The sequence below is a fragment of the Diadema antillarum genome, unplaced genomic scaffold, assembly GCF_040938485.1.
Source record: "Diadema antillarum isolate AM-2024a unplaced genomic scaffold, OU_Dant_1.0 scf00000057, whole genome shotgun sequence".
Lineage (NCBI taxonomy): Eukaryota > Metazoa > Echinodermata > Echinoidea > Diadematoida > Diadematidae > Diadema > Diadema antillarum.
This window is the reverse complement of record NW_027270946.1, coordinates 3,011,879-3,037,258: the sequence shown is the minus strand read 5'-3', so window position 1 is coordinate 3,037,258 and position 25,380 is coordinate 3,011,879. Positions and strand designations below refer to the sequence as shown.

General features: G+C 38.2%; 1 pseudogene; it reads right to left on the bottom strand.

Moving 5' to 3' along the window:
- The window catches only part of LOC139715934 (uncharacterized), a 33,704-nt pseudogene extending 9,411 nt beyond the window's left edge, over positions 1-24,293 (bottom strand).
- Between the last annotated feature and the right edge of the window lie 1,087 nt (positions 24,294-25,380).

The following is a 25,380-nucleotide window of genomic DNA, read 5'->3' as shown; positions in this document are numbered from 1 at the left end:
GACCAAACTGCTTCATGAAATGCCCCCCTGGGGGGCATTTCATGAAGCATTTTTGTCCGACAACTTGTCGGACAAAAATGCTCTCAGCCAATCAGATGCAAGGATTTCAGTAGCTTTTAACATTTTGTCAGACGAAATATCTGACAAAACGCTTCATGAAATGCCCCCCAGTTGTATCACAAGACATCCTACCATATACAGTTTTTGCAATCAAAGCAAACATATAAAGAGATATCAGTATTTTTCTCATTAAAGCATAAATGCGGACGGTTTAGTCTGGAAACATGTTATCATAGAAATATTGTTCACATTTTGTGTTATTAACAATACTTAACATTGATTATACAGATTCATTTTTTACAGAGGTTCTTTGTATCCGTAACTTACACTTAAGAATAATTTTCAAGCACTAATTTTGGGTTTTTGCCTTTAATTATCCACAAAAAGGAGGACTCAGTGCATAAAAGGTGTATGCTTTATTTTTGGAAAATGTTGAGGAGATCAGGAAAATAATATATATTGATGTAGATTTTGGACCTGAAGGAGCAGTTGAAGCATTTTTAAGAAACAATGCCTTGTGGCATCGTTCTTATCATCAAAAATTAATAATGGCAAACTCAAATGAAAATTGGAGGGGGGAAGAAAAGATGAACATAATGACATGAGACAGCTTGGTAAAGATTAAACGCTAAAATAGACAATGCAGCCTCTTTTCTCAGTTCATACTTATCCAGAGTGTGTGCTTTCTTTCCAGTACCGGTATTATTATTTAGATAGGTTAGGGGAATCCCTTTGAATTGTGTGATACATCATTTTAAAGCTTACAGTCTGCTCTTTCAGAATCTGTCCTTAAAGGACAAGTCCACTTTCATGCGCACGTGGATTCAGTGAATACAACAATATTAGTAGGACACATCACAGAAAGCTTGGAAAAAATCGTACAATCCGTTCAAAAGTTATGATTTTTTAAGGTATCTGCACAGTCGCGGCTGGATGAAAAGACTACCACAGTGTATGATGTCACATGCACACATTCTAAGGAAAATGAAATGAGAATTTCACAAAACCATACTTTTTGAATAAAGTTCACATAGTTTCTTTGACTTGCTACTTACGTATGTCAAGGGTAAAATTATTCCCCCTGCCTTCTGAAAGAGAAGTCGAGTATCCTTTTGTAAGCGAAAATAATTTATGTTGAATTTTCTTTATTCATTCTTTATATCGTTGTACACATGTGACATTACAAGGTATAGTAGTCTTCTCATCCAGCCTCGACTGCATGAGCAGAAACTTCAAAAATTCATAACTTTAGAACGGATTGTCCAATTTTCCTCAAACTCTCACTGATGTGTTCTACTATTGTTGCTGCATTCACTCAACCCACATGCTATAAAGGTGACAAATCTTTGTCTGGCGACTTTTTTGTTGATCAATTATACCAACCCTGATGGAAATCTCTTCAAATTCATAAGTTCTGAAGTCTCCTTTAAGTTTAACCAAAATCTATATATGTAGTTGCCATGGCAACATACCACTTAACACTAATGAAAAGTATTTCAAACCTCTATACATCCCGTTGATCAGTTGTACCTATTCAAATGGAATCTCTTCCAAACTGGAAAATAGCCTCCTGTAACTAACTTCAATCAAAAACCCTCGTTTTGGGTTGCCATGGCAACGCACAAATCAACAATTATATTTGACCCCTGGTTTATACTCTTGGTACCTTCTATATAACGTTCATATCAAATTTTGTGAAAATTGAATCTTCCTACCTGGAGAAATAAACAAAAACATGATTTTTAGAAAAAGTTCATTGACCTTTGACCTTTGACCTTTGGAAAATTCACCCCAAATTCAATCAAAATATTTTACTTGTTCTCAATATTCTTCCTGCCAAGTTTTATCCAGATTGGATATTCCTGACCTGAGAAATAGCCAAAAAACCTATTTCACAAATAAAGGTCATTGACCTTTGACCTCTGACCTCCTTCCCAGCATCAATTTTCTTGGAGCACCCTATTTTTTGAGAAGGTACATCATGAAGTACCTTTGGTGAAAAAATCATGCTTTTGTCCGCCGTGTCACGATAATTTCACTAAGCCACCCCACTATAAAGGATTAGATGAAGTTCATTCATCATGACCTTTGAGCACGAGGATTAAAGTTAATGCAGTATGAATGAAATACTTCCAAATTAATTACCCACCCTCTCTCTAAATAGACTCTCCTCACTGATGTTTTGGTCATAAACTGACTTTACCAGCCAAAAGTCATGTGACCCTTGACCATGTTATTTGACATTTTACCTCTGTGTTTTTATCAAAACTTGCCAACAAGTACACAGGTCAGTTATGACAGGGAAACTATAGTTTTGGCCATCTTATTAGAATAGTTGCCTATTAGTTTTTATCTTTCATGGTATCTAATATTTTCAAGCTCAAGTTGTGGTTGAAAATAGAATTTCTATTCAAATGTCAGTAACAATGTTGACCTTTGAACTTGAGAAATTATCTAATCAGTGCATCTTCATGTCTACCTGAGTCAAGCATCACAAATATCCATTAACGGGCATTTCTGAAAGAGTGATAATGAGTTTGGGACAGAAGGATGGACCAACGAACAGAAAGCATCAACATGTATTTCCCAGAGCTGCCAAGACTCCCTAATTCTGCAGGAGTCTCCCTGAAAATGTCAAAATCTGTTCATGTCTGAATAAAAGAATATTAAAATTTCCCTGATTTGAGAACTATTTTTGCTCATTAAAATGCATGTAATACACAGATACATGTACCTCCCTGATTGCTGTGTGGAATCTCCTTGATTTGGATGGGGGAATGTTGGCAGACCTGATTTTGTTTCATTTTGAGGTAGAGGAACACACATATCAATAAATGTGTGCATTTTTGGCCGCCAGTGTGTTCTGGAAAAGTACAAACATGATATGGGTAAATCCAACAAGTAATTTTTCAATTTGACAAGAAAAATAGGTTGGATATTGAATGATTAATATTCTTACTGTACAACAAGGAGTAAACTTCTCTAACTTTATTTGCAGTTTCTTCTAACCACTTAGATTCCAATTACAGCTAAGCAATGAGAAAAGAGAAGGTAACAGTCACTATATACCTCTCCCCTCAGGTCTCCTAGATCGATGTTGCCCATGGCAACCAGCTCATCAAGGTGTCCCTGATGCACTCCCAGTTTGACGGGCACCTCCCCGCCCAGCGACGTTGTGGTGGAGCGGCCCGACTGGATCCTCTCTTCCAGGTCGTCCCTGTCCGCATCGCCTTCTCCACTAACTGGCAAGCGAGGGGCCTGGCACAAGATGACAAGCATAGGCCATTTCGTAGTTTCACTTTGCACATGAGCAGGAAAAGGGTTATTGGCCGTAACAGGCATGTAGGTTTTCAAATTCACTGAGATAAGCATCTGTGATGTAATAATTATTCACATATTCTCATAAATAGTGCTTGCCAACACATCCATCTGACAGCAACAAAGTGTTCATTAAAGTCTAGTTATTAGGCAATAATGACAGAAAAGAACTGTTGATACATTTAATACAGTCAAAGCAAGGAATGGATGCTTCCAACTGATCACTTGTCACTTGTTAGTTTACTCAAGTACATTTTCTGTTTGGACATATGAATCCCAAAAATTGTTACATCGGGCAAGCCTATCTGCACTATGTCGCTTTGTAAATGAGTGAAGTGCCTGAACAACTGAGAAAGACAGAAAAGTCATTTTCTGACATGTGCACATAAGTTTAAAATACAAAATAGTCTATCGGTAATCAATGATATCAGAATGCACAGCATGCATGCACCAATCTCCTCTTGGTTGTATTGCTTCTGAAGTATAATTTTTTTTTTTTCCTCACAGAAACTGGTGAAATCTATCTGTAATTGGCAGACAGTGTCATGAAAGCTTAGAGTGTAATTCCACACTGTGCTCAAGTGGCTGCAATACAATACAGAGAGCAATCTGAGACACTCAGAATGGTATAGGCTGTATCAAAATCAAGCTAAAAATAAGAAAGGGTTTCAAAATTTCCTACAATTTTACAAATCAGTGGTATACATCACAACCACATGATTATTCACACACTAGCAAGGGTGATCAATGATGAGATCACTTGAAATTTCCAGTTTTGACATTAAGGATAATGTTTCATACTGTTACTTGTCATTGTTTGTTTGTGTGTGTGTGTGTGTGTCTGTCTGTCTGTCACTGTTATTTTAGTGGGCTACAAGTACTGTATTTTTGTTTATTTGTTTATCTATTTATTTATTTATTTATTTATTTTTTTTTTTTTTTTTGGGGGGGGGGGGTTTCAGTGGGTCCCTCCCTTTATCATTTACTGCATATTGTCTGCTTTATAAACACTTTGATTATCTATTACATTGGGTGATTTCAAGTTGGGTGTTAGTGCTAGTGCTAGTGCTAGTGCTATCTCAGCACTAGCATCGGCGATAAAACTGAACTTGAAATCAATTGGTGTTGGGAGGTTGGCCTCAAAATTATGATGCATTTCTGGTTGCTAGTGCCAGGCTAAGTAGATGCATGTTTTACGTGCAAAGTCTATGCTGATGCAATGGTCGCCTATACCGTACGTAACATACACAAACACTCCAGACATGGTTATATAAATCTGAGCCTGGGAGCAGAATTAAGATAATTGTGTTTTAAAGAAGGGATGAAATTTGTGGCATTTGAATCAGTCTTTCTCATTATGTGTCTAAAACTAAGCAGTTATGGCTATATCTTTTGATATTTAACTATGTGCCATCACTTTTTTCGTCACACAATTCCCGCCGATATTGCGGTGGTGCGATGCTAGCACCTAGTGTTGGGATCGATAATTTTGATCACTATCGCTTCACTAATCTGACTGTCAGTGTTGTAGCTCGATTTAAGGCTGTTATTTGGGGGCTAGCACTAGCACTAGCACCAGCACTGAACCTGAAATCACCCATTGTATCACTACTACAAGGTTATACTATTATAGTTGTATACTCTGTTCAGTTCACATTGTCTTGTTTTTCTCTGTTACAAATGAAAGTGAAGTGGATGTTATGTATTAGTCGAAAAGTGAAAATAGACTTGAATTTGAATTTGAATTTGAATATGCTGGTATGATGAGGCGTATCCTTTGCATCTCATCGTTGTAGTCTAGTAATGATCTAGCAAGCTTTCTTAATCTAAGGCCTGATCTTTAACTTACAAAGGAACTTTTGTCACCTTGTTTGCCACATTTGAATCTCTGCAAGCAAATTTAAACATGGTAAAAAAAAAATGACTCTACATAATATCTACTTTGTTGCTGTTTCATTATCCTCTGTTCTTTCTGTTTTTATTGAGGAAGTGATTTTTTTTTATTTATTCAAAGTAAACTTTATGATACCTCTGGTGTCTTGGTGTCTTTACTTGTCACAGGCTGCTGGTTTTCCTCTGCCTCCTCCTTGATTGTCAGTGGGTCCTCCATCTCAAACAGTGGATGGTCACCAAGAGCAAAGACAAGATTCTGCCACCTAAATTGAGGTTTTAAACAGGCAATAAAGTTATGTTTATAATCTGGACATGTATTCTAAATATATGAATATACATTTTTCTCCCTCATATAGCATGATTAGAATCTTAGTCTTTCCTGCCGATGTGAATGGTGATATTCATTGACATGAAATTACACAGGCAATGAAAAGATAAACAGGTACATGTATGTATGTTTTGCAGTCATTAATCCAACTCTTTTGATAGCCCTCGTTTGGTCTCCCAGATTATGAAGTGTTTTCCCCCTCTGTGACTACAGTTTATGGTTGAATAATATTCACACATTGACATAAACAAGTACTGGCTGTACAGTTGGAAAGCAGTTTGTGGATCCCATTAAAGATGGAAAAGCAAGGTACACAATTTGTGATATGCCGCCACTTTACGTCATGACACATGCCTTCCTTGAAGAGTCTTATTTTCATATCTACCCACTCTGAAATGCTTGTGGCAAAGCCTCTTTCCAATCCCCATTTGTTTGATGATTTCATAATGATACGGCCACGATACGATCGGCTTGCCACCGTACCAGGGCAACTACCCCCGCGGGCAATTACCCCCAAGCTAATTACTGGTTAGTGATAAGGTTAGAGTAAAGATTAGGGTTAGGGTTAGGTTTAGGGTTCAGAGTTTGGGTTAGGGTTAGGATTAGGTTCAGGATTAGGATTAGGGTTAGGGTCAGGGAAAGGGTCCGGGGTAATTGCCCAGGGGTAACTGCTCTAGACCCCTTGCCAGTCATAGCTTGTGTAAAGTGTATTCAAAGTATAGAAATTTATTGAGAATGAACGTTTGGATGCAATAGCTCATTACTTGGCTCTAAGAATTAAGCATCAATAGGGCCGCCTTCCCTTTGAAAACTTCAGCAAAAAGGTCTATTTCATGCAAGAATTTCATCACTGTTGAATCAAAGGACCAGGCTCACTCACCTGTCGTCAGGCTTGGTCTCTGCCGGCACCTGTAGGGTCTCTGCCTTGGGAGACTGGTTGCTGTTCCCAATCTTGCTTCCAATCATGCTGCGGCCCCGGCCAGATCTCTGCTGAGATCTCCGTCCACTCTTCTCTGTAGATGTTAATCACAAAAGATGTTTCACAGGCTGCATTCGCCAGAGACTCTTATGCCAGTTGAAGTCTATGTCATCTGCATTCTTTTGCTTTTTGATTATTTTTTCTCTTCCTTCAGTTATAAATCAAGCTAAAATAAGGATGCAAGGTTTACATCTGAAACACATAAATCCATAGAGAACTAATAATCTGTCCTGTTTATAGTATGGGCTGAGTTATGTTTTAGTTTCTCTTTCTCCAAGAATAATTTGTTCAATAGAAAAAGATCCCCCCCCCCCGAAAAAAGCTTGCATTATATTTCTTCCAGTACAAATGTAAGTGATTTGAGTGAAATTGAGCGTCCATATCTACATGCTGTTATGAGCATTTCAATGCTGATAATTATGTTATCAATCATTGTATCCTGTGAGCACCTTGGGGAAAAAAAAAAAGATAATCAAAACGTTGTTGCAGTCACTTGACAATGATGTGCCTTACATCTACTTTTTCCCCAGTGCTTTGCCCACTTAATGATTGACGAAATGTCTATACCACAAGTGCCTAAAATGTATGCAATGTGAGAGAACACACAGACATTCAAATGGTCATAACTTCATAACAGCTGTTACATTTTCCTTCCATTTTCACTGATACCGCAGCTACCTTTTTTCTTTTTCTTTTTTCCTTCACTCTTTCTATTCAAAATGACTTTGTCCTTGGGGTCGAGTCTCCAACAATGAAGTTCTTCTTCCTATTACCTCTTGTTACTGGTCTCTCGTAGAATTCAGTCTTCTGGAATTCTTTCTTGAAGTTGACGCTGCATTTGATGTCTGCACCTTGAACTCCAACAGGATGATAGATCTATGTTTTGTTTCCAGGAAGAAATGACAAGAACAGAAATATCATTTGCAAAGGTGTGGTGACAATTTCAATCCACATGCAAATATCCATTACAGACAACAACTTTTAATCAATATACCGGTAATATATTATTTTTCAGTCATAATTTGGACATGGTGGTGGGACTATCAATCTTCCATATTTGCTAATGGCATATTATTAGCATAAAGAAAAATACTTCTTACTTTACCATGCACAATCAATCAAAAGGACTGAATCAAAGCATCATACCTTCACATTTAGAAACCAGTCATACTGGGGCTCATGGGTCCAGACACATTTGTCTGCCGATGGGGGCTTTGGGGCTGGCACCTCCACAATAACAGTCTCGGGGATGACCTCAGGAGCATCACCAACTCCCTTCTTGGGGTCAAGGAATGTCACCCTCTGCATACATCAAGAGGAAAAAGGGGAAGGATGGTTTGAATGAACAATAGAATCAATGAATGCAATGTCTCAATCAGTGTGACATCTCACATGCACATAGTGTTACACGATGTAAATGTATCCACATCTTAGACAACACACAGAAGACAGGGGCCATGGAATGGGGAGGGGGGGGGGGGGGGCTACATGGGGGATACCATTGACCCTCCCACTCCCCCCCCCCCCCCCCCCCCTCTGAAAAATGTTCTGTGGCCCCTGTTAGAGTCAGTTCACATTGACTGAAACATTCACTTATCTTCACTCACAATTCATCATTATGACTCTAGCCTGCACAACAACAAAGAGCAGCAAACTTTCCATAACAAACAGAACTCTAAAACTTCTAAAGCTTCAAGATGGTATATATGTGAGTTTTAATACATGTTTTAACATGTATCCTATTCATATCATATACCTCCTGTTTTTTGTTGCTTCTCTAGTCCTATCATGCTTTTGCTTTCTATTCCATTTCCTTCCTCACTTTTCTTCTCCATCACCTTGTAAATTTCTCTTCTGGCAAGTGTGTGAAGGTCACCTAAATATTCTCTTTTTTCCTGTCATTTTGTTAATTCTGTCAACCAAAGCACAGGCAATCTTGCACACAGCATGAAACAAAACAAATCATTTGTGCTCAAATTCCCATAACATCGAATTTTCTCTGTGGGCATAAGACAACAAAGACAAACAGACAAGTCATTTGTCAAACAGATATTGTCACACCACAATGTTGCCTTATGACTCTTTGAGTTTACACCACAAGACGTTTTCAGATCAAATGCAGATCATCAGGCAAACAAGTGCCAAATATACATGTATGTATGAAAACTTCACAGAGAGTCTCCTCTTCACAGTTTTGACCTTGAACTTTGATCAATGACAATCTGCCAATGCAATAATCTGGCATGATTTAGTGAGGTAAAACTGGACAGCATATCATTTGAAATTTGTCAGTCACTGAAATCTGTTTTAACTCTATTCTATCGGGGAGGGGGTCGACATTTCGCGCCACGATTCTGCAACGTCCAAAGATTTTGCCGCGTCGTTTCATGACTTTTTTTCATTGAAGTCTCCCGCATATTTTGAGATAAAATTTGCAATGTCCGGGTACACTGTTCTGAAATTAAATGATGTCTTGATGTTTTTGCATATATGCATGTTTACCCGAAAACAGCTCAAATTCATGATATCGTGTGCAAATCCCATGCAAATTGCGGTGGTTTTTTTTTTTATTAGATTGATATAAATTAGATTATTTCAACTTTTAACAATTGAAATTAATCAATTCTAATGTGATAAGCTTGAAAACGTGCCTGCAAGAAATTTTGGTTAAAAAACAATAGAAAACAAAAGGTAAAAAAACAATAAAATACATCAGAAATTAACAAAACAATAAAAACAAAAGAAACTAATTTTCATTGTGCTATTTGTTTACATCAAGAAAATTGTTTGATGTATCTTGAGAAACTCTGACACAAAAATTTAGCAATCCTTCAGTCTTTTTAATTTTTTAATGGAGTAATAGGTGAAAATATGATTTCATGCATAAATTTGCATAATTAATTTACTAAAAACAGGAAGCCAGTATTTTTCTATTGTATAACCATGTAATCTTGTAGTTGACATCCGGCTCTATCTGCAGGCAAAATTTTACGGCATGCGATCCGTGGCCGAGATCTGTAAAAACTTGGTCTCAAATAGCCCAGTTAGAGTAGGGTTAAGCGACTTAAATCTTTGCATCTGACTGGCTGAGAGCAAACTGTTGGTGAAAATCACCCAAAAAAAAAAAAAAAAAACACCTGCTGAAATGCCCCATGGGCATCCCTTTAAAAATTTGATAAACGAATGAATGAAGTGTGAATCATAATACAGTCCAGGGAGAAAGAATTTGACTGAGGCTCTACCCACTCACTAACAAAACACTTGACGAAATGCCCCCATGGGTTCTGTTTAATGACATCCCTCTGAAAATTTGATAAACGAATGAATGAAGTGTGAATCATCAGTGGTGGATCCAAGGGGGTACACTGGGCATGCATCCCCCTATATGTATTTTGGAAAATAGAAAGAAGAAAAAGAAAAAAAGTGAAAGGGGCACATGCGCCCCTCCTTTAATTTTTGCATCAGAAATTTGCACTGAAGCCCTCCCCCCCCCCCCCCCCCCGTTCTTTTTATTTTTTGCTTGCCAGTCAATGAAACCCAGAAGTGGCAAAAGAAAACAAAATAAATTGCACAGGAGTCTTTCGTTTTTTCGTTTTTTGCTTGTCAGCTGATTAGACCTGGAAGTAGCACCAGAAATATTTTTTTCGCCCCAACCCCCTCCACTTTACGGAATTCCTGGATCTGCCACTGATCATAATACAGTCTAGGGAGAAGGAATATGACTGAGGCTCTACCCAACTGACTACTCTATTCACTAACAAAACACTTGATGAAATGCTCCCTTGGGTTCTGTTAAATGGCATCCCTTTGAAAATTTGATAAATGAATGAATGAAGTGTGAATCATAACACAGCCTGCGTACACCTTCAAGGAATTTGACTGAAGCTCTACTCAACACATACCTTGCTTGCTGGAGTGACGATGTCGCTATCCAGGTCATCCCTCTGTGTCTGGGCCGTGGCCCTGGCAGTGCTCTCGTGCCCGTCTCCCTTCTCATCATCACTCTCAGACTCCTCCTCTGTAAAATCCAGTTCATCGGACTGAAAGAAAGAAAGATCAAAAGGTACCCATATCGTCCTCTGTGAATGAGAGTTTCAATAAATTTGTTGTACACTATCTATAACCACATACAACTACTTCAGACTTAGTTCACTTGGTCCATATGGTTTTCCACATGCTACCATTTAAGGTTCAGCTGAATATCGTAATGACACTTGTCACTGCGATACCCTGAGAGAGTTACAGATATCGAACTTGGAAAAGCTGAAAGCAGTGCAAATTACTGTATATGATTATTCAGTGAAAGCTGAGAGCATGAAGAATTAAGAATTCTAAAGAAGGAAACTTGATTGTCTAGCATTATCAGACTTGCATGGTGATTGTCCATGAATATTACATCTTTGGAAAGAGGCAGATACATGCTGAATTGATACACATCCCTATATCGGTCTGTGTCAGATTGCAGGGGATGGGCACGTACGCAACTTGAGTCAAGACTAGCTTCGTCTGGATTTCAAGCAAGACTCACCGAGCTGAGGAGCTGAAGTTCATTGACGGACGATTGGCTGCGAGTTCTGGGTTCTGGTGACTTCCCAGAATCCTCCTTGCCCTCCTCATTGTCGGAGTCCGGTTCCTTGTCCAGCGACTCAATGTAGGCTTGCAGGTGTTCCATACTAAAGCCAAATAAAGATATGAAATGGATTGTAAAACAACAGTAACAACAGTTACATGCACACACACGTACAAAAGTCATACTGTATTTACCACTCTTCATGGTCTGAGCAATATCTTTGGGGTAAGAATGAAAAATGAGATAGCTAGTTTCATTAAAATATACATGATTTACAAACATATATACGGATTGGTGAACCACCTTTGGGGAATATAATTCATGGAATTTTGTAATGACATTTATGTATATTCATAGGTCTCTTGTTGAAAAAGTGATAGAAACAGAGCATGAATATGTATAGATGTTTAGGTATACAGACAAGCAGATTATCTATACATGTACACGCAACATTTTATTCATAAAATGAATATCAAGGTAATATAAAGTACGTATACAACTAAGGCTGAGCATTTGCTAACAGAGTACTGTGATAAAAGTGAACTCTACAAAATATAATGTTAGTTAGTGTGAGGAACAGACATTGTGCAGGTACTGTTGTATTCTTAATTTGTAAAAGACAGACCTGTACATGAACTACTTTTTGAAGAACTTGAAATTAGTGATGCATGCACACATACAGGCACACAAATACAGTCACACATAAACATATTTTAGCATTAACATCCACGCAAGAAATGATTATGTCTCTTCATAGTAACCCTGTGTCACAAAACCGCCAAAAAGTCAGGGACATGGATTTTTAGCTAAGGGCAGATTTTGAACGAGCAGACTCTAAGCTTTATAATGACATGTAATTCAATACAACTGGACTTTCCAAACCCATCTGAATAATGGAATAAAAGTACACACTCTGGAAAAAAGAGTGTACTGAGAAACGAGGCTTTGAAGGTAAGAGCCTAGTCAAGAGCATAATTTCACCCAGCTGCATTCTCTGCAATGAATGAAGCAAAGAACAGGATATAAAACTCTATGGCAACCACTATGAAGGGATTATTAAACTAAACTGAAAGTTTGCACATCATCAAGTACATTCTATTCATGAATGATACCAATTTCCAAGAATGCATTAGCATTATCCTTTCAAAAGTTATAAGAGTTGAAAGTGAAAAGTATTTGAAGGGTTTCCAGTGCTCCACATCCTTTACTAAGCGTGAAAAAGCCTATACAATTGTACATCAGACAGAAAGAGAGTGTTCGGACAAAACTGCAAAAAGCCTGATTTCCCATTTGCTTTACAAACTATATCAAATTTAAATTACATGCTGTACATACTGAAGTAGTATTGCTCTTCAGGAAGTAAGGGAGCTAAAAATTGACTAGGTTTTCCCTTTTCACCTGTTTTAAGTCCTCATAGAAGACCAGGTTGTGCAACTTTTTGTTGGTTTTGTGATGCACGGTCACATATTGTGGTACCAGGTAGTCCCAGTATAAACAACACTATAATGTCAGCAGAGAAGCCGAGGGGCAAGTTGATACATGATCACGCCTTTCTCGTCGACTTGATATCAGGCATTACAACCTTCTTGCAACAATCAACACAAACCTGCATAAGGGATGATATATTGTGGTCATTGCTCATCTTACCCTAGTTTGGCCTTTTGCTTGAAGTTGTCAATGAGGAATTTCCAGCGTCTGCCATGGCCCCTGCAACTTGTGAGCTTGGAGAAGAGTTTCTCCCACATCATGATTCGTTTCTCTTTGGCCATCCGTTTGGCCTGCAGAAAAAAAAAAGAAAACACAGATTAAGAAACAATCTGTATGATAATTATGCATTTTTATGCTCATCAAGTTGAACACACACTCTTTTTGTTTGCCATCATACAAGTGAACCATATTCCTAAATGATTCTTCAACTTCATCCTTCACTGTTGTGTGATCTGTTCAGTACACAATGTCATTCTCTGGTCAAAGGTCACACAGCACCTTTTATATTTTTGATATTCAATTGGATCAGACTGGTGACCAAAGGGGATAAAAGTACATGGTAATTTATTGCAATTATAACCTTTTAGCAGTCTGTTTACGGCATATTGCATAGCACTCACAGAAAGCGTTCATGACACTATGTTTTACATCACGTCTGTACAGCTCTGCGCATGACACAATGCTGAGAATTTGCGGAATTACTGTAAAACTAGAAACATTCGCAGCATGAAAACTTCTGTGGATTGTGTAGACGAAACCTTTTGTGTGCACTTCTCTTGTGCAAATCTTGACTCTTTTCGAAATTTGCACAAGTTTCATGTACATGAAAATATTTACCTCTCTTTACATAAAATGCATATCTATGTTGCTCATTTTCATGGCAAAATCTATACGCAAATCTTGTCGCAACGTAAGAAGGAAAAAGTAAGGATTGTTACAAACAAGAAGCAAACACAAGACAGAGAAAATGCATTCTTCGTTTTCAATTATGACAAGAGAACAATGCAATCACCTGTGCGTCCAGCAGCTGCAGCCTCCTGACAGCGATGTTCAGCTGCTTTGTTTTGCTCTCGTAGTCGGTGTGAAGTTTTTTGAGGGCGGCGCTCTTCTCTTCCCAGGACACTGAGAAGACACGTACCAGCCTGACGAGCTCTGTCACTGGCGTCTGCAGGTCATTTGTGCTGCAATGGCGGAGAAAGAAATGGTATGGTGCGTGATGAATTGTTTGACCCACTTTCTCCAGTCACTCAAGAGAAATCTCTCAACCAGACAAGTATGATGTTTTCATCATCAATGAAATGCAGCAAGGGTCATGGCCACATTACTCTGAATATAAAAGTCTGTTCCAAATTCACAGCAATAAAGTTGGAGTGGGCTCAACCAAAAACAGAATGTACGCATATATCTGGTGCATTTAACAGTTCTGTCTGTGTAATATTAGCATATATATGCATTTGTATCAGATTACTAAATGAACAGCTAATGCGTGATGTTGTGGAAGTCTATAAACATAAATAAATGCACAGATCATCTGAGTGAATATTGTAGGCTTCAAGTGGATTGATTTCTGTAAAAGTAACACACAAGAGTAATGTGTTTGTTGTTGTTGTTTTTTTCTTAAAGACATTACATGTATGTACAGTGCTGCTGTATGTGTGAGTGCAGAGAGAGAGCGAGAGAGAGAGGGAGAGAAAGAAATATTTACCTTCTAAAGATTCTTCCAGAAACCATGATGAGCCGAGCCATAAGGGTGGGTGGAAGTGCATGGACAAGGAGTTCATCTTTCAGGGACAGGAACTATGCGGTAAATTGGACAGAAGCAAAACTCAACAAGTTTTTTTTTTAATTATTATTATCTATGATAAAGCAAAGACAAAAAAAATATTCAAGAAATATTACAAGGACACTTGAGTTATGACACTGCTTCTTTTTGGCTTGTTTGATTCTTCTTCTTTCGAGCCATATGCATGGAATGATTACAGAAATTAAAACTCAAAAGTTGAAATAACTTTTCATTAAGCTCTTACTTCTCTTCATATCTCCCTAAAGAAATGACTGCAGTTTATAAAGTTTCCCAGTCACTAGTAACAATAAGGAAATTAGAATTATACAAATTTAGATGAAACATCTCATCCCTTGAGAATTCATTGAGGATATTAAAAAACAAAACAAAACAAAAAAAAACACTTAAACGAAAAATTTCCCCTAACATAAGTAATAACTGCATAATATCAAAACAATCACCTCGGCTAATGTTGCCTGGACCATTGCAATTGAGTTGACCACTCCATCACACAGCATCTCAAACTTGTTGCTCTCCTGTTGAGCAGATGCCATGATGTCAATTTCATCATCCATGATCTGGAGAAAATAATTAAAAAAATCATAACTACAAGCAAATAAGAAAGGTGCATTTCATGGCAGCTGAAATATTATATGGCTCATGAGATCTAATTTGATGATGATGATGATGATAATGATCCACCGCATTTGTATCTGTTACAAGTACAAACATTCAATGGTGCAGACTCCTCCAAGAGAGTAAGCAATTGAATGCCTGGCGGAAAATATGAGTTTTCCGTGAGGCCTTGAAGTGCTCCAGTTTGTCAACGTCATAGAGAAAAGATGGGAGGGAGTTCCATAGGTGAGGAGTGATAGAGGAAAATGCCCGGTCTCCATATCCCTTGACATGTGTAATAGGCATTAGGGAAGACAGGTATCCTGGGGCCTGACTATGAATGATCTTAAAAGTGAGCTGTAAGATCTTGAAATTAATTCTGTTCTTAATGGGAAACCAGTGCAGCTTAGCCAGGACAGGGCTGATGTGATCATATAATGTACTTCCTCAGCCCAGTGAACAAATGTGCCGCTGCATTCTGTACTGCTTGAAGTCTATTCAATGTTGCAGATGGAAGGCCAGCTAGAAGACTGTTCTGGAAATCCGGCCTTGATGTAATGAGTGAATGGATGAGGCTTTCTGCTGCTATCCTCACAAGCAGAGGTTTAACTAATCTACAGAAAATGTAATTTCATGGAGCCTTGATTGCTATAGATCCATTGATTCCACCACTTAAAGAACTCTAGAAGTAGATACCATTGTATGTAGACACTGATATGAATAGATCCAGAAATGTCCTATGTAGGCATCTACTGTTACACAGTAGAAATTAGTCTAGTCTTCTTCACTCTTACTTAAAGGGATCGTATAGTTTTGGTTGAGACTTAACTTCAATGTTTTATCATTTTTTGGTGAGATAGTGAGAAGCCTCTTATGAAATATGAAAGAGCATGTAATTCCATGAGGATTTCAACGTTTATTTGATGAAAATTGATTTTGAAATAGCTGAGATATCCAAAACAGAGTGATCCTAATAAACTGTAGGACCCACATTTTATTACGATTGTTTTATTTTACTTTGTTTTTGGATGTTTCAGCTATTCCAAACCCGATTTTCATCAAATAAACTTTGAATTCCTCCGAAAATGGTATGCTCTGTACTATTTCATCAGTGTTTTCTTGGTATCTCGCAAAAAAGTTAAAGCCCAATTTTCATCTCCACCAATACTGTACCATCCCTTTAATCTGTTAAAGGGGATGGCTAGTAACTGATCAGTGGGAATCTGTGGGAATGCTGGGGGATGATTGTTCCAATCCTTGCGGGATTCATTTATGAGTACATTATATATCTACTGTTGTGTGAAAATTATTTGCTTCAGAACGGTCTCATATTCAAGTAATGTGCAGATTAATGCCCCGTCACTGACCAGGGACGCTTACCTGGAAACATTAAACTGCACATTACTTGAATATGAGACCATTCTGAAGCAAATAATTTTCACACAAGAATAGATACATAATGTACTCTTAAATGAATCCCACAAGGATTGGAACAATCATCCCTCAGCATTCCCACTGATTCCCACTGATCAGTTACTAGCCATCCCCTTTAAGTAATGCAAAAAGAGAGAAAACCATCCACAAGCCTGAATTTTTCCAGTTTTCAGAGCTGTAGCTCAGGCAGTAGGGAAGATCCAGAACCGAAGCAAACTGCAAATTGTGTGAAAGCTACAGTAGAGATTTCATTACACCCAAGGCCAAAATAAAGAAGATTCATTAGGACCCTATACCAACATTCATGACCAGACGTATTGGGTACTATCGTATCTACACTGTAGCGCTTGCCCCAGCATTAAACTGGGCACTTGCCATTTCTAGATAGGCTAAGAGCCAGAAGGCGATAGGTGATTTCACGTTAGGTGCAAGCACTGTTTTTGTTTACAAGTTTGTTTTTCAGTGGGTCCCTCCCTTTATCCTACACTGCATACTGTATACGCTATAATTTTCGCGTACATAAATTTTCGCGAATTGCCGCTGTCACACATTTTTGCGAGTGGTTAAATTCGCGATTGGGGGACCAGAGAAAATATGAAGTGGCAAAGAAAGTGTGAATTTTAAACTTACTAGCAAATAAGAATGATACCAGTTATACACTGCATGAAAAAAAACTTACCAAACTCTGCTAACTAGTAAGTTAGAATTCAACATTTTTGAAGTGGTTAAGTCCATCGCGCTAGATTTCTGACGAGTGGTCCCCTTGCGATAATGGATTGGCTCTCTACAGTACTGAGTATTCGTAAGTAGACGTGGACGTGCTATATGTACGTAAACAAGCTTAGCCAGTACAGTATATGGTCTGTTCGGTAAGCCATGACATGGTATACTACTAGTACCGGTCCTAAAATTTTTGTATCATCAAGGCAAGGGATTCATTTTGGAAGGTAATATTTTCGCGTGTTGTTAAATTCGCGAAAATAAAACCCCCGCGAAATATATAGCGTATAGGGTATATGTGACCCGCTACAACAAAATGATCCTAAAGTCGGGCGAGGTCGATTATTTGAAAATTACATGACACAATTCCCTAATCTTTCTGCTTTAATTGATATATAACACATCTTATAAAGATAATCGGCTGCGGAGATATCAATGTTTAAAAGAGAGCATGTCGAGACGTCTGGGAAATCACTGTTTCGAGAAAAGCGCCCTAAAAGTTCTCCTTGCCCCGCAATCACGATCAAGGGACACGCAAGTCAGTATTCACCTCCGAACAATAGAAGGTAAGCCCTAGCAACCCCCCAAATGCTCATTCAAACACAACGTTGGCGGTCTCCTCACCGACCAATCAGTGACCAGAATGCCAGGAGAAGCGGCTGGGCATAGCACACCCGCCAGCACGCTCCAGTCGACTGGGCAGTGTGCGAGCTTCACGCTTCGGTAAGCGGCAAGCAGCAAACTGACCAATGAGATCACTCTGGTCATTGTTAGGGGTGGAGCCTATGTGTGGTGCTCAATCCAAATGTTCGAACCAGTTTCTGCTTCGTTGAAACGCCAAAAAACATGGCCCAGAAAAACGCTATTTTTTGGTCTTTCCTTTCATCATTTTGCTTCAAAATTTTGACAGATGATAGAAGACATGTCAGACTCCAATAATATGTCAAATTCGGAAAATCGTAAGTTTTGACCAATTTTGATGTTCTGACTTCAAACTCGATTTTCACGGCTTCGATCGTGCGCGACTTTAGGACCATTTTGTTGTAGCGGGTCACATATACTGTCCGCTTTACTTTAAATATTCAATACATTGGGTGACTTCAAGTTCAGTGCTAGTGCTATTTCAGCACTAACACTGGCCATAAAACCAAACTTGAAATCAAGTCTGTGTGTGGAGGTTGACCCCCAAATTATGATGTATTTCCGGTAGTTGGTGCTGGGCCCAGTGTTGAATGTCGTCTCCTGAACTCAGCTCCATCGTTTGTGTTGGTGATATATGTGCTTTTTTCCCCATTGGCTAACACTTAGCCCCTAAGGCCATAGTGATATGATTATCATCTTTGTTATTTCAAGTTCGGTGCTGGTGTTCTACTGTTAGTGTTAGCATTGCTGTGAGAGACCCACATTCACTTCCATAGATGCATCATTTACTCGCAAAGTTTATGCTAATGGAATGGTCACCCATGTAACGTACACGAACACTCGGAGACATGGCTACATAAATCTTAGCCTAGGACTGGTAGGAGCAAAACTAGGATCATTGTATTTGGGGAATGCAAAGGTGTGGTGATGCCAGTTGGGCTTGCTACCACAGATCATGTGGCAACTGCAGGTGTACGAGGTGGCAGTGTCCAGGGTTGAGAGGATGCAGCAGAAGATGAACTCGTACTGCCGCAAGTGGCTACAGGTTCCGAGAATGCTTACAGATCTGGCATCCTTTTGCAGATCAGGCAAGCTGCAATTGCCTATGACGTCAGTGGTTGAGGAGTTTAAAGCTGGCAAGGATAGGCTAGTGATGATGATGAGGGAGTCAGAGGACCAGACAATAGCAGGAGCTAGGCCACCGATCCACACAGGAAGTGGAGGGCAGAGGAGACTGCGGATGAGACAGTGGCAATGGCAAAGTGGAAGGAGATGCGGGGTGCGGTTCAGGAGGGGGCAGAACAGGGTTGGGTTTTATCAGGGCGAGAGATGGAACAGCAAGCAAGGCAGGAAGTGTAGGAGGGATTTGGTGGTGGAGGCAGTTAATAAGGAGAAGGAGGAGGAGTATCGCTTTGCCAGGGCTGTATAGTAGGGAGTGGACATTTCCGTGAGTTGTGCGACATAACCACCAAAATTTTACCCGCATATTTCAGGACAACTGATAATCTTACTTTGTTAGCCATAGTTTGAAGTGTGTGAAACCAACTTTACCTTTAAGAAAAGTTCCCTTTTGTGCATTTTTATACCTTTTGAAGCCAGAAAGCATTTTTTGACCTAAAAATCCCTAAAAATGCATTTTTGTTGCTCTTTGTGATTATTTTTTATATTTGAGTCTCAAATCAAACTTTGTTTGGTTTTACAAATCAAAAATATATTAATCTAGCAGAAAATAAAGTGGAGACCTCGATATAAGATATGTACTTTGGACACCAGCATGCTCTTACATAGCTCGAGAAGCTGCTGTAACGTGAGTTACCGAAACATGAACTTTTTAACCTAGCAATTTTACTATGCCCAACTGAGACATGGTATTTTGGATTATCAAATAACTATGCAGCACACATCCAAGAAATATGATGGGACTTATAGTCTTTGCTTCAAATTCTCATAACAGAGGTCTTAAAATTGTAACGTGAGTTACCATGTAACGTGAGTTACCACAATGTAACGTGAGTTACCGACATGATTTTTCTTTAATACCAAGAAATGATATGAAGGTTGTGATTGTAAGTAACCAATGAGTACATGATTACTGAACTCTTGTATTAAGATTCTATTTCCAGTAGATTGTTATTCTTTTGGTCTCTCTCTATCACCAAACCAACTGGTCTACATGTACAATGTATTAATTACACATGTTCATCACATGTTAACTTTTGAAAGAAACTGTTCCATATTTACTATCTAATATTACAGTGCATGTATACTGATCTGTTACGAAAGTTGTTAAAAGACATTTCTTCTGAAGCTGCATGGACCTTGTTCCAGCAAATAATCAAAATTTTGTGATAACTATTAATAGCCTCCTGATTGGGATAATCACTGCATGATTACTCTTGAAAAGTTCTTGTTTTTGTAATTCAAGTGATTACTATTTGACATTTCATAGTTTATACCTACCTGTATAGACCAAAGCCATTGTTTATGAGGCTGAAACATTTACATGTATGAACAGAATTTTAAGATTGGAGCTCGCTTCCTGCTGTTTTTTCTGAGATTTTTGAGAACTGAACATTGTGAATTTGACACGCTTATGTGTTTTATACTATTCTACTCTGAGGTTTTAGCTATATTGTTGCAAAATCCTACAATGAAACTTTTCCATGTTTACTATAATTTACTTATATGCTGATCTATTACCAAAATCTTGTTGAATGTGAACCTCATTATCAGACATTTTCTTTAAGAGCTGGACAGTCATGTACCTTAAAGCATACTATCAACATTTTGTGATATCAATAGTCAGCCTCCTGATCACAAAATATTTACTATTCATGTTCACGATTACTCTAGAAAATACTGGTATATACTTTTTACATGTATGTACAATTTAAATAATGGCTACTTGACATTTCATAGACCAAAGCCATTGTTTTTTAAGGCTAAAACATTTATGAACATGTTTTATTAAACTGATCAATACTGGTAGCAGATAACTAAAATTTATCGGCAGTTTCTGTAATTCAAGTCTAATTTCTGTACCAGTTTCGTATAAGAATTTGTAAACAAATCAAACATACAAACAATTGATTATAGAGTAATTCAAACAATTATCAAATAATTGGAATATAAATTGCATTGTTTAAAAATTAAAAGATTTATTGAAATATTTCATTTCTGAACCTTTAAACTCTCCACAGACTACAAGTACAGGTCTCTAGTCTCGTGACTCAGTGTATCAAATGGAATAGTTTATGGATGACTTGTTTTATCTAGATAGCCTGAAATCCATTTAAAGCTAGTAAAATAAAAAAAACAATCAAATCAAATTCTCAATTAAATCCTCAATTTCTGATTTATTTGTTAACTGGAAAAGAGTGTAATTTAATGAAATAGACTCTGTTTCATATCATTTTGTTGAATACAATTTTTGTCTCAGTACAAATGAAAGCTTGGAAAACGACTCAATTGAAAATGAAATTTATCTTCAAGTTGGTATTCTAAATGTAAAGTTTCCTGCCTTTTGGTAATCTCATGGATAAAATAGGATTAATTACTGTCAAATCAATGTTCAAATCAATTTAGATTCTTTGTTCATGGAGTTTGTTTGTGAAAAAAAAGTTGTCTTGGTAAGTTTTCTTTGGATTATTAAGACAAAAAATCATCTTGTGATCATGTGGACAAACTGTAACGTGAGTTACCGCTTCACATGACGATACCTGGAGAATGTAAGACAATTTGAATTTTTACCATACTCGGTGATGTATGTTGTTAGTCCATGACTTTGACACAATAGACTTTGAAGTCTCTCTGTTTCTTGTTTGAGGAAACTTTTGAATATAAGACATGCCAAATTTTTGCATGTCCAAATTATGTAACGTGAGTTACCGACATTTGTAGTGTTTTTTCTCATAGTTCTCATAAGAGTCTGTGGATGTAATGTTGCTGTGAGGTAGGATGGAGGTGCATGATACTCATTCACATATAGTAACTCATATCACTAATTAGGTTTTAAGGATATTGATCTCAACAACCTAATTTTGAGTTCAAAATGTAACGTGAGTTACCGTGGAAATGCCCGGGAGTACATGGGGGTGTGGACTCGATGGGAAGGGGTGGAGCAGAGGAAGGTGTCATGGAATGACCTCAGGTCAATGTCCTCTGGAGCTTTTCCCTTCATGATCACTTCCACCTTTGATGTTTTGCCTTCTCCAGTAAATCTTCAGAGGTGGGGCATTGAGGAGGACAGTGGATGTAGGGTTTGCAACAAGGCAAAGGGCTCACTAGAACACATTTTGTTTGAGTGCATGATGGCGTGGAGAGGGGAGGTCTATCATAAATGCTCCTGGAGTTGTGGAATTTTTTTTATACATTCCTTCGCATTATATATACACATATACCAGTATTATATGCTTTTTTTGCTGTAAATGTGAGGATCTGAAAACTAAAAGGTACTGCTTTGTCGCTTGATTTTTAATGGTAAAAATGTTGAGCCACACACGATATGCCGAACACGAAGCTCTGAAAACCCGCGCCTGGACCAGGGGGTTGATTCAAGCACCGATGATCAAGGAACAAGGAACTGACTGCTGGTCATCAAATGGAAGCAGGGACAAATGAGGATAGTATCACTCTCAACCCGCCACTGAAGCGAAAATAAAGGAAGCGCTTTGTTCGGAGGATATGTTGAAAGTGCTCGTGTGCGCCGTGAAAGAAGCTGTTCTTGAACAAAATACACAGCAGGTATATGAGGCTCTCAAAATGAACCCTGACCACCACAAAGTTTATGTGAACAGCTTGGAAAAGAAATTGAAGTAGCTGGCAGGAAAACTCTCAGCGAAGACCTCAGCACTTGAGGAACAAGATATACAAGATTGTAGTTGACGCAACTGTCTGCAATTCTACAGTGTCAGGGAGAGACCGGGCGAAAACACTGATACACTCATCTCCAACATTGTGAGAGACCACTTGAACATTCACCTGGCAGAATCTGACATTGATCGCAGTCATAGAATCACCAAGAGAAGGAGCTCCAGGACAGGGCCAGATAGAGGAAAAAGCATCATCAGAAGTTCGCCGGTTACAATGTGCAACAAAAGGTCTACGCAGCAAGGTCGAAGTTGAAAGGGACATCTGTCTTAATCAATGAGGATCTTACCAGCCAGCGCCAGAGCCTGATGTACGCTGCAAGGCAAGGACCAGTGAATTTATGGCAGATGAAGCGACTTTTACATTGCTTCAAAGTTAAAACTTAGCACGAGTTACAGTGTATAGTCCAACCAGAGTCACATAAACAACTTTGTCAATTATAGACCTGGTTATCACCAATAAGTCTAAAAAAATTGGTCAGTCTGGTGTTTTTCCCATTTCTCTTGAAGTCTTAGTGATCATTTTTTGATATACTGTAGGCCTACATCACACATGGGGAAATAAATTGCCTGGATTACAAGGAAATTGTCATAGATACAGAGAATTGCTTAATGTTGATGAAGTTAGGATTGAAAGGCTGAAATTGTTGATGATGTGAGTAAAATCATTAGGAATGATATTACAACTATGAAAAATGTTGATTCAATGCATACTTTTGGTTAAGAAAGCTTAAAAGAAAGTCACTGATAATCAATCGAGGTACAATGTTATAGGCATATTGCCAGATAAAAAGTCTTGTGGAAGTGATAATGTCCCGTTGTTTTTGTTGAAACCTATTTCAAAATATATTGCTATTCCTTTGACTCACATATTCAATCTGTCAATTCGAACAGGGAAGGTGCCAATGAAACTGAAATATTCCAGAATTTTCTACACCCATTTTGAAGACTGGTCAAAAGACTGAGTCTGAGATCTGAATAACTATAGACCAATATCTATTCTCTATTACCTCTTTGTGCTAAGATACTAATTTACAAGAAAAGTGTGTATAATCAGGTTCATGCTTTACATATTCGAAAGCTGCTGATATTATCAATGGTCCTCTTTTTGTTTATTAGACGCGTTCTATGCCATGGTCTACATTACATTAACGACCTACAATTGTACCCAGCTGTTTGTAAACTCTAGACTAACCTACTGTGTATGTTATGGTCTTAGAGCGCCTAGAACTACTGCTACTTTGTTCTAGATTAGATGTTCTAGCAGCCTACTCTTCACAACACAGTCTTAGGACGTTGTAGGACCTTCTACTGCCAGATTCAAAGTCGCACGAGCAACTTGAGTCTTGACGCACAATGCTGTAGGCCACACACAAGATTATACGTGTGGGACTGGAAGTTTTCGCTTCGGTGTCAGTAGTAGGATACTAATTCCAGCTCCAGTCATAGACAAATACGAGGTGAAGAATGTGTCATAATAGCTGAAATGCAAGTTCATATTTTATTCAAACAAACAAAATAGTACCTTCAGTGATATTTTCAAGGGATTCCTACTGTCAGTCAAGGCCAATGGAAGACTTAAAATTGAACGTCGCAGTATCGACAACAGCACAACCGATTTCCGATTTCGCGTTGGTAGGTTTCTAAGCAACACGACATTGAGGGCGCATGTCAAAATTCTCTTCCCGATCCCTAGCTGTACTATGTGATAGAGTACCATGTTAGTGCATTAACTGTGATCCCCATCCCAGGAGCAATCAACGAGATCCGTCCACTGATCTCTATACTCATGGCCTATACATTAATCAGATCAGAGGGAAGAATTCTAGTAGCCTTGGACACGTAGCCCTACATCCTGAAGACTCGCGCTGCCTGCTCACATGGTTTTGGGTTGTGTTTTTTTTTTTCTTGTTCTTCTTCACCTTCTCCTTCCTTCTCCCATATCTTCTTCTTCAGTATCTTAGTAATAGAGATGTTTAGTTTTAGTTACGATAGGCGATTCGGATTTAACTTTTTCATTTGCGAGGTGATCTGAAACCACTTATGCCATACTTTAATGACTAACATACAATTCTGTTAGGTAAGCAAAGTTTATTTGATGAAAATCGGTCTTGGAATGGCTGAGAAATCCAAAAATAAAGTAAGGCCCTAAACAAAGTGGTACTAATAAAAAGTGGGTCCCATCTTTCATAAAAGAACGTCTTTGTTTTTTGATGTCTCAGCCATTTCAAAACCAATTTTTATCAAACAAATTTAAATCTCTCAGAATTGTATACTCTTTGATATTTCATGAGATGTTTCTCATCATCTCTCCAAAAATGGAAACCTGAATTTCAGCCCAATCTCAGCCAAAAGCACGGTGCCTTAAAAGATTAAAAAAAGAAAGAAAGAAATGAAGAGTTTGTTTGCAAAAACCGATAAGTCCATATTTGCCAAATGGAGATATTTGCGATTAAAGATCAAGAAAAATAAAGAGAATAATAGAACATTTTTGCTTCTTTTGACCATAACTTCAAAAATGTACCTTTATATGTAGTGACCAATATATCATTTAAAAGGTATTATTTTGTACTTTATGACAGAGACCGTGCTTCAAAATCTTCAAAAATGGACTTATCGGTTTTTGCGAACAAACTCTTCAAATACATCCCGAAAACATCTTAATAACTGAAGGGCTCTTCG